This window comes from Drosophila arizonae, chromosome 3, assembly GCF_054131065.1.
Source record: "Drosophila arizonae isolate 15081-1271.41 chromosome 3, UAZ_ARI_1.0, whole genome shotgun sequence".
Taxonomy (NCBI): Eukaryota; Metazoa; Arthropoda; class Insecta; order Diptera; family Drosophilidae; genus Drosophila; species Drosophila arizonae.
Window position 1 is genome coordinate 21,934,529 of NC_142923.1, and position 9,811 is coordinate 21,944,339.

Here is a 9,811-nt window from a genome sequence, read left to right on the forward strand (position 1 = left end):
CTAGTTTTTTTTTCTTTTTATTTTCAAGTTGTTTTTTTTTTTTTTTTTTTTTTTTTTTTTTTTTTTTGTCGGCTCTTTGTATTTTTCACGCCCTGTCGAAACTTTTTAGCCCTCGTTCAACTCGTTGTTGTTGTTGTTGTATTTGCTCGACAATGAAATTTTTGACTGCTGATTGTTTGCTGCTCAATGTTATTCTTCCTGTTAAAGCAGCAACAAATACAAGTATAAAAAAAAATATGTTCTTTAAGATACTTAAAAGAAATATATATACATATATATCTATATATATAAAAGAAAGTTGTGTCAAAGTGAAGACCGCTTATAACTTGATTTGGGCTGAACCAATTTTCATGGTTTTTGATTTGTTGGATTTGTCTCCGCAACGAGTTTAGTATAGGGTCTTAAAAATACTGAAAAAATTTGCCGAATACTTGAAAAACGCGGTTTTTTCCCCAAATGTTCAAATTTTTTTTATACCCAGTAGGCTTGGTAACAGTGACAGTTTTGACAATAGTGTAGAAGTAAATAAACAAATGTAGTCAGTCAGTCTACGGTCTCCTGACCTCGAGCAGACCTGACTATTCAAAAAAAAAAAAAAAAAAAAAAAAAAAAAAAAAAAAAAAAAACAAAAACAAAATTTTTCAAATCAAAAGGAAAAATATTTCAAATCAAAAATCTGCAAAAAATCAAAAGATTAAAACCTGACTGTTCAAAAAATAAATAAAAAATTAAAAATTCGAAATTAAAAAAAAAAAAGGTAATTATTAAAAAGTGTATTTTTGGCTTTTTATATTTTCGGACTTTTAAACTTTATAAATATTTCAAATCAAAAATCTGCAAAAATTAAAAAAAAAATCAAAAGATTAAAACCTAACAATCAAAAATAAATAAAAAATTCAAAATTCAAAATTCGAAATTAACAAAAAAAAACATTAATTATTAAAAATTGTATTTTTGGACTTTTACAAAAGCTAAATATCTCGAAAGTTCAGGTATTTGTTTGTCTCAAACATAAATTTGTGTAAATTATTTATATTTATATTTCTCGATTGTTTTATATGGTTTTGTGCGAGGGCAGTACTACTATTAATAAAAATGCCGCGTCCTAGAAGATCTAATCTTTCCCGGCGGACCCATAATGCAATTAGGCAACGGAATAGCGCGAGTCAATTATCTGACGAAGAGCGAGAAATCGCCCGAGAAAGGCTCCGCGTTAGTACCCAGGGAAGAAGGGCCTTAATTCGTGCTTCTCAAAGAGAGGCAGCCCGTGAAATGGCAATAAGAAATGGTTCAAGGATTGATTTGAATCGAGCAGCGTTTCGATATGATTGCACCATTGATTACAGCTTGAATCGTTTAGTTTGCATTGGTCCAATGGACGTTGTTTGCTAGCATTGTGGCGCATTGAAGTTTGCTGGTGAAACGCCCGGTTTGTGCTGCCTTAGTGGTAAAGTGACATTGCCATTAGCGGTCACCATAGCCATTGCGTTCCCTGCTTTATGGCGAAACACTAGAATCACGACATTTTCTAGCGAACACTCAAAAATACAATGCCTGTTTCCAAATGACATAATTTGGGGCGGAAAATATTGGAGACGGATATTTAAGGTAATTTACGTTAAAAATTTTATTTTCTATGACTGCCAAAAAAAAATTTTGAATAATGTAGTTTGTTAGATTTCTGTAAATAGTGTTTGTAAATATAACTATAACTATGGCTTTGAATTTAAAGATTCAAGGCCAGATTTGCCATCGCATTGGATCATTGCAACCTATTGAAGATGCACAGCAAAAATTCTTGCAAATATACTTCATGGGCAATATGGAAGAACAACTTGACCGGCGTCAAGAAATGAACACAGCTATGAAAAGAGCAATTCTCCATGATTTGCATGCTTAGAAATTTAAACCAACCAAAACTGTGCAATGGAACGCGTTTGGTGATAAGAAAACTGATGAGCAATGTGATTCACGCGTTGATACTCAAAGGAAAATTTAAAGATGAGGAAGTTCTTATTCCTAGGATTCCGATGAGCTCAACAGATATGCCCTTTGAATTTAAACGAATTCAATTCCCGCTTCGTCTTGCCTTCGCCATGACGATCAACAAGTCACAGGGCCAATCTTTGACTATTTGTGGCCTCAATCTAGAAAATGCGTGTTTTTCTCATGGTCAATTATACGTGGCATGCTCACGTGTTGGCAAACGATCCGCATTATTTGTTCTTGCACCCGACCAAAAAACGAAGAATGTCGTTTACAACAAGGTGCTTGAATGAAAATCCGATTAATAAATTTATCAGTGTATCCCAGCCTGAACAACATAGCTTTCAACAATTTTTTACCTAGAAATAATATAGAGGGCAATGCAACGTTTGCCGGGCCAGCTAGTATGTATATATAAAGTCTTGCAGCAAATTGAAAATGGAAAGTTTTTGTTTTGCAGTTGTTCTTCGACTTCTGTAACTTTATATAAAAACTAAACTTGCATTTGCTATCGCTCTCTCTCTCTCTTTCGTTCCGTCTCTCTCTGTATATCTGTCTACTATTTTTTTTTTTTTCAGCTTTTAAGTATGCGTCTAGTCGCAGGTCTCAGCAAATGAGGTAAAATAGTTTGGGGAATCGCATTGTACGAGCTGGCAAAACTTTTGTCTTACAATATAAAGATTTATGCGGCAGATATTCAACTTGCTTTGCTGAATGAAAAAAGAAAAAAGAAAAAGGAAATCAAAACAAAAGGGCCAAAGCATAACATAATAAGTAAAATGATGCATTGCTTTTGTAGTAGGCCAACTAGAGATTAAGAACATAACTATGCTAACTATTAATGGATATAGATCTAATCTGAATAGCCTAATTAGAAAAGAAGTTCGGATGCAGAGTTGCGGAAATTATTAACAATTAAATAATATAATATTTAAAATGAAGCCTTCTGAACTTTTAATTTTTTTGCTAATTGATTAGATCAAAGCTGTTAAAATGTATGTATGTAAAATATATTGTTTATACTCAATAAAATATTTGTGAATATTACCTTATTGTTTATTTTACCTAAAAAAATTTAAAGTTATACTGAGTATATGAAAAATATATTAGAAATTATTTATACAAATAATAATAATTATGTAATATTTTATCAACTAATTAAACTATATTAATATTCAATTATAATATTTATTTTTAAGAGTATTTGAAATATTCTTAATAATCCAAACAGGTAAGTTGGTAGGTAAGTCGGTCTCTGGATAATCTAAATAAAAATTTTTGTAGCGTAACAAATGGTGAATGAGTTCAGTATGCATTTGTTTCCCCAAGAAAATCTATCTTAAATGATATAATCTATTTATTGTTGGTTTGCATCTCGAAACATAATGTAGCTGCTATTAGAGCCTGAACGAGTATTAGGTAATCAGCTCTGCCCGACTTCAATGCTGTAACTGAATACGCCCACTTAGTATTTAGTTTACATACTTGTTTACATAGCAATAACATTGAAAATGGGTTGACAGACTCTTAAGTCTGACAGAAGAAAGTTTTGAGATCTTTGACTCCTTTAAATATATTTTTAAATTTGATAATTATGTAGAGCCATATCTATTTATAGCCCATCTCAGAGGAAGCTTGGCTTAGCATACTAGACATAAAATTATATGCCACAAAACAAAGTAATTCAAATTTATATAACTTTTAAAATACAATTCCAAGAATTAATTCAAGTATTTTATGTTTCACAACGTGCCTAATACAGCAAAAATACACAACATACACACATCAACGCACAACAAAAACAGCATCACCAATACATCAACTAAATATATGCATCAGAAAGCTGTCGCAAATACTTTCAATTGGAAAATATGCATTTAGCGTCCCGCACTTACATTAGGTTGAGTGGCTGCCGCTGTCATGTGTGCCACAAACAGCGTAAAATGCGAATCACAACAAAATGCTCTGCCACAATTCAAGCACACACACACACACACATGCATACGCACACGTCAAAAGAAATCAAAGTTTCAATGCATTTTCCAGCAATTTTCACACCCAAGCTGGCATGCAATGCAGATGCAGCGACTGCTTTAGCTCTTCGGCCCTCGGCCTGACAGCTGCACTTACGCAATGTTACGCATAAGTGAGCCCCGCCTCCTGCCTCAACCCCAGCATTCAGCATCCAGCGCCCTTCTTCATCTGCTGCTGCTCTGCTTCTTCCACCTTAGCGCAACGCGTTTTTCTTTGAATTTAATAAAATGACATGCCGAAAATTTGAAGGAATTCACACACACACACACACACATACATCCGCATTCTCCCTAAAAGAATTTTCGTGCCTTTGCGCGACCCGAAAAACATTGCATAACATCGGGCGTTTTGGCATGCCAGCAATGCGGAAAATGACGCTTTTAAAGTGAAATTAGGAATGTGTTTTGTCATTCGGTGAGCCGCAACAAACAAATTTGCATACCCATTGACAGTCAATAAGCAGAGAGCAGCCGCACACACACACACGCACACACTTTATTAGCCACCGTGACTAAGCCATTTAGCCAAGATTAAGTCGCCCGCAAGTATGCCAAAGCATTTCAGCGGCTAATAACTCAATATAAAAAGGAAAAGGGAAGACAGGCGGCCGAACCCTAACAGCAGCCACCCAGCCTCTCTCTCTCTCTCTCTCCTTCCTCTCCCTCTTCCTCCCTCTCTCTATATTGCACTGTCAGCTAAGCCGATTTCCGCTTGTTTGCCACGCAATTACAATTTGTCAGCTTGTGGCTCAGGTTGTCGTCTCTGGCTCGTCGGCTGCCAGCAACAGCGGCGCATATATATCAAACGCCTAATTAGGGATTATAGCGGATAGCAGCAGCACCACAGACAAACGGGACGCAAGCACCAAGGGACCAAAAGCCAATTGCACCAACACAAGCACAAGCAACAGCACAAGCAGCAGGACGCGAGGACGAGCCACAGCTTCCACTTTGACACTTCGACTGTCACGATCTGAGACTTCACTCAGCCAATTGGCAGAGCCAAAGGCTATCAAATTTCTATCATTTCGCGCATTGGCAAGCCATAAATTGAGCGACAGCCTCATTTTGTATTCCAAATGTCGAAACTGTTCAAAATGTTTACGAAATGCAAAAAGATTACATTTCTAACAAGTCAACTTTAGTTTTTATTTGGGAAAAATAATAGTAAAATAATAATAATTTATGTGAGTGAATGGAAACGATATACAAAAAATAATAAATAAATGATTTAATAAAATTAAAAATAGTAAACAAAATACAGTCGAGTCTCAATAAATCGAAAATTCGATAGATCAAAAAAATAATTCTGATAAAAGATAATTTTCGATAATTCTCTATAATTTGAGTTTCTGTGTGAATCGAAAAAAACTGAACTGAAAATACTCCAAATTGAAAAAGTAATTTAGAATATATTTAAAAATATAATATATATTTAATTTAATTTAAAATAATTTATTTATTAATATATAAATTGAAAAAGTAATTTAGAATATATTTAAAAATATAATATATATTTCATTTAATTTAAAATAATTTATTTATTAATATATAATTTTTTTTTATATATATAAATTGCCTCATTTTTGAAAATATGTAACGTCGCTGCAGTTTATATTTAATATAATCTTAATGAATGTCTGTAAGGATTTCTTCAAATAAAAAATATTAATAATACTGGATATTCCAGGCGGATAAATTCTAGTGTATGTCATTCAAAATTGGGTTTTTAAAGAAATCCAGAATTAAATGTTGCCAATATGTTATATATATATCGCACTGTTTTAATATTTATAGATTAGATAAACTAATAAAAATAATAATGTGGCTCATCATTATCATTTAAAAAAAAATATATGTTAAAGTATACAATTGTACAGATTCTATACTTCATAGTATTAATAATAAAAAAAATATATATTTTCATTAATTTTTACTTTTATTTTTTATTTATTTATATTTTATTTATTTTCATTTATTTCTATTCAAAGCCTTGCTTTCCGGCATAAATTTGAAGCTCCTATTCTTAATATGATGGCGCAATTCTAGGTACTCAAAAGTGTGCAATAAAATAAAAAATTTGAAGTTAGGTGAGTCACGCCTCCCCAGCCCTAATGAGCGCACGTAGGTCCTGCGTCTTGTCCTGCGGTCGCCATAAATAATGCCAGGGCGCATTTGTCATACGACCCCGTTGGCCATGGCCAATGCGAATACTGGTGCAGTGTCTTGACCCGCTACATTCCCCAACCACCTCCCCGTAGGCTGTGACGTGTTGTTGCTGGGCAGTAAATCAGCTCATTAGTTAAGTTGGCAGTTAGCCCCGTTACCTGACTATGTGACTCCTCCCTGGCCAGCCTAGCTAGCCAGCCAAGCTAGCCTAGCCAGCCCAGCCTGCCTGCCTGCCGCTCGTTAAGCTTCATTTAATCAAAACAAAAGTTTGGCCGAGTGAAAAATGAGCAAATGGCCCCAAATCGGGCCCATCGAACGAGAGCGGCTAAAATGCCGCTTTGAATGCTAATAAATCTCATTTGGAGGCTTAAACTCAACCTTTGCCACAGCCAAATATAATTTAAGGACCAACCTGGACCTACACACAGTATCTGTGTGTGCGTGTGTGTGTGCCAAAGTTGTCGACAAGTTTCCATATGGGGATTTCAGTTTAGTGTTAATGCTTCTCTTCGAATCTCGAGGATTTCTTTTGCTGCCACTTGATAGCCGAGCATAAGCCAAGGATTCTAACCAGCTTAAAGGAGTGTGAGTGTGTGTGTGTGTGTGTGAGGGTTAATGAAGCGTTGCCAATGCGTGCGAGCTGAAAGCATGCCCGTGTCGGGGTTATGATCTTTTGCTGATTGGCCAAGCGAGCGAATACATTTTGTATTCCTGTTTATCAGCTCAGGCGGCATTAAAGTTTTGTTTTGACAAATACCCTGAAATACCCTAGAACAGCCCGGGTATAGCAAAACAAAAAATACCTATATACACATACATATATGTATATGAAATAGAGAGAATGGAAACCCGAAAGGCATACGCAGCTTACCTCTAAAGTTTCAGCTACGCGAAAAACTTTTATGTCGAACAATAATAATTCAGAAAATAGCCCAAAGGTGCTGCAAACACAACAACAACTACAATTTGGACAGGTAAAATGTGATATATGGAAGTGTCGTGGACTAGGTGATACCCTGTAAAATGGAAACTATTATAAATAGTGTGCATAATATTGTATCAATCGAAAGGAGATTTTCTATATTGAGAGCTATCAGAAATGGAACAGGAATGTAGAAGACTATAGCTAAAGCACAAATTAGATCACTAGATGCTAAGCAGACAAATTGTTAAAGTACTACAAAGCAGTAGAACCAAGAAAATTGAGGGAAAGAGATAAATTGATAGAGAGGGAGAGAGAGAGAGAGCTAGCATAATAATAGAGTTGAAAGGCGACAGCAGAAGAGCTTAACAAAGTGCGACTTGTATAATTAGGATTTGGATAGGTAAAAACCTACAGAGCTGAAGAGCTCGAGAAAATATAAACTTGGGAAAGCCATAGAGCTACAGGGATAATGATAGGATAACAAAATAAATGTAAAGTAAAAATGTTAAAGATTTCTACAAAGCACTAGAAAGTTAGACAAGAGACCTAGGGATCCCTGGATCTATAGAACTTTTTATTTATATATGAATATAGGTATGGCACTTTAGAGAGAAAGAGAGAGAGCATATACGAACCAAACTGTTCAGAGCCTGTGTAGATGGATGGAGCGCCGGAGACGTCTTCAGCTGGGCACCTGCAAAGCAAGACTGATGACATAGCTTGAGAGCAAGACACAGAAATAGAAGTATAGACCGGGTTATAAAGGACCATTTAGTCAGAGAGTATAATAGATGATAAGCTATAGAATTAGAGAGCTAGAGTCAGAGAGCTGGCGTCTTAGGTGCCAATGCAGAGTTAAAGAGATTCGGAAATAGGGTGATTCAAAACAAGTAAGACTAGAGCCAAAATATGCTAGCCATATTTCTTTATAATTAGCATATATCCGTTTTCTTTTTTTGACTATGAAAAAAAAACACTTAACATGTTTATTATATATGAAATTGAACAAGTCAAATACGTATCACCTATGTAACCGATATTTATCGATTGGAGCAAATAAGCCTTCAAGTTATTTATATAATTATTTATATAAAAAATCGAATTTGTCGATTGGAGGAAATAAACCTTCAAATGTGACCATCATTAGATCAGATATAATGCAAATGTGGCATCTTAACCTTGCCTAACTGTTCATATCCCCATTTCACACATTTTCCCGTAATTACAGGGTATCCATGCAGCCGCGGCCACCGTAACGAGGGGCTAAGTGTATTTGACTTGCAGCTATATGCCAGCTATAATGACGTCAAACTTGGCAGCACTTTTACTCATATTGTTGGCGTTGGCTCGCCCGTGCCGGTCCAGTTACCGTTACCTTTTTCTCGCTCACGCCGCTCGCCACTATGAAAACGAAAATGATAATGATGATAATGGACGAGTCCGCGGACCAGTTGCCTTCTTGATGACTTGTAGCTACTCCAAGCGCGCTAATCTTAATTACTTTTGTTTAATTACTTTGACGTTTCGGCCCGCCCAGACTCCCTAGCTACCTGGCTGCCACGCCCCTCGCCACGACTGCCTTTCGACTCTTACAGCGCGCTGTGGCATGCCGGAAGCTATGCAACGGCTTTTCTTCTTTTAAAATAAATAATGTTTACTTATTATTTTTTGAAGGCGAGCGCTTGGCTGGAGGGGCGCAAACTTTACGCAGTTAACAAAAGCTTTGTGCACCTTTTTGTTTCATTTTCCTTCGTTTTGTTTCGTTCTTCTTTTTTTTCCATATTTCTTTTTGGGTGGGTGAAAAGCGAAACCGTTAGACAAATAAAGGCCATATGCTTTTAGGCGATTTTTCCGCTCACATTTTGCCTTGTTTTTGGTAAACTAATTTAGTGATTAAAATCTCTGAAGCAGCTGCGCGCACCTCGGACGCCAGAGGGCGCCACCTTAACCTGCTTTGCCTGCTCCTTCTCCTGCTACTGTTACTGTTACTGCTCCTGCCTCTGCTCCTGCCTCTGCTCCTCTTGCATTTATCTTCATGCCCAACCAATTAACATAATAATGTTGATTTTTATTGCTTGCCAAAAAGTTTTGTCATTGACTTGGTCAATCCCTAATTGGGGGCGTGCCGCCCTTGCCTTGCCTTGCCGTTAATTTAGAGCATTGCTGCCCAATTTTGCATATACAGTATTTGGCAGCAAATGCTTTTTGGCCAGCTCGACTGTATATGGGCCATAAAATTGTTTGATTGCTCACTAAGCGCCTCAAAGTATGCACTAAAAATTTCCACAAGCACCAAATTTTCTAGGCTGCAATTTATTTATGGTAGCCAATGAAAATCAAAAGCCACAACACCATCAAACACACATTTCGGCCATACAGAAATACCAGAGAGAACAGCTATCCAAAAACTAAATGGTGCAAATTAACAAGGGCTGTGCGACATGTGAATGCTCTACGTTGCTAGGTAACTTCTATTTATATATTGTCCTATTTATTTCTCTAAAGAAAAACTTTTAAAAAGTTTTATTTGAGAAATTTTGTAGACAACTTTTTCTTGTTTGCTAGTTAGTTAAAAACAGACTTTAAAAAAAAATCTTATATACATTTTTATCATATAAAAAGAACTTTTATTTGGTATATGAACAATTATATTTATATGAAATACTTGCTGTTTGTATATTTTTCATGGAACTATTTA

The 9,811-nt window shown here is 35.7% G+C and overlaps 1 long non-coding RNA gene across 1 annotated transcript; it reads left to right on the forward strand.

The window, feature by feature from the left end:
* The first annotated feature begins 285 nt into the window (after positions 1–285).
* Positions 286–2,326, forward strand: LOC149269888 (uncharacterized). Its single transcript, XR_016268863.1, has 3 exons — positions 286–992; positions 1,079–1,608; positions 1,733–2,326. It is a non-coding gene; the product is annotated as an uncharacterized LOC149269888 (long non-coding RNA).
* The last annotated feature ends 7,485 nt before the right edge of the window (positions 2,327–9,811 follow it).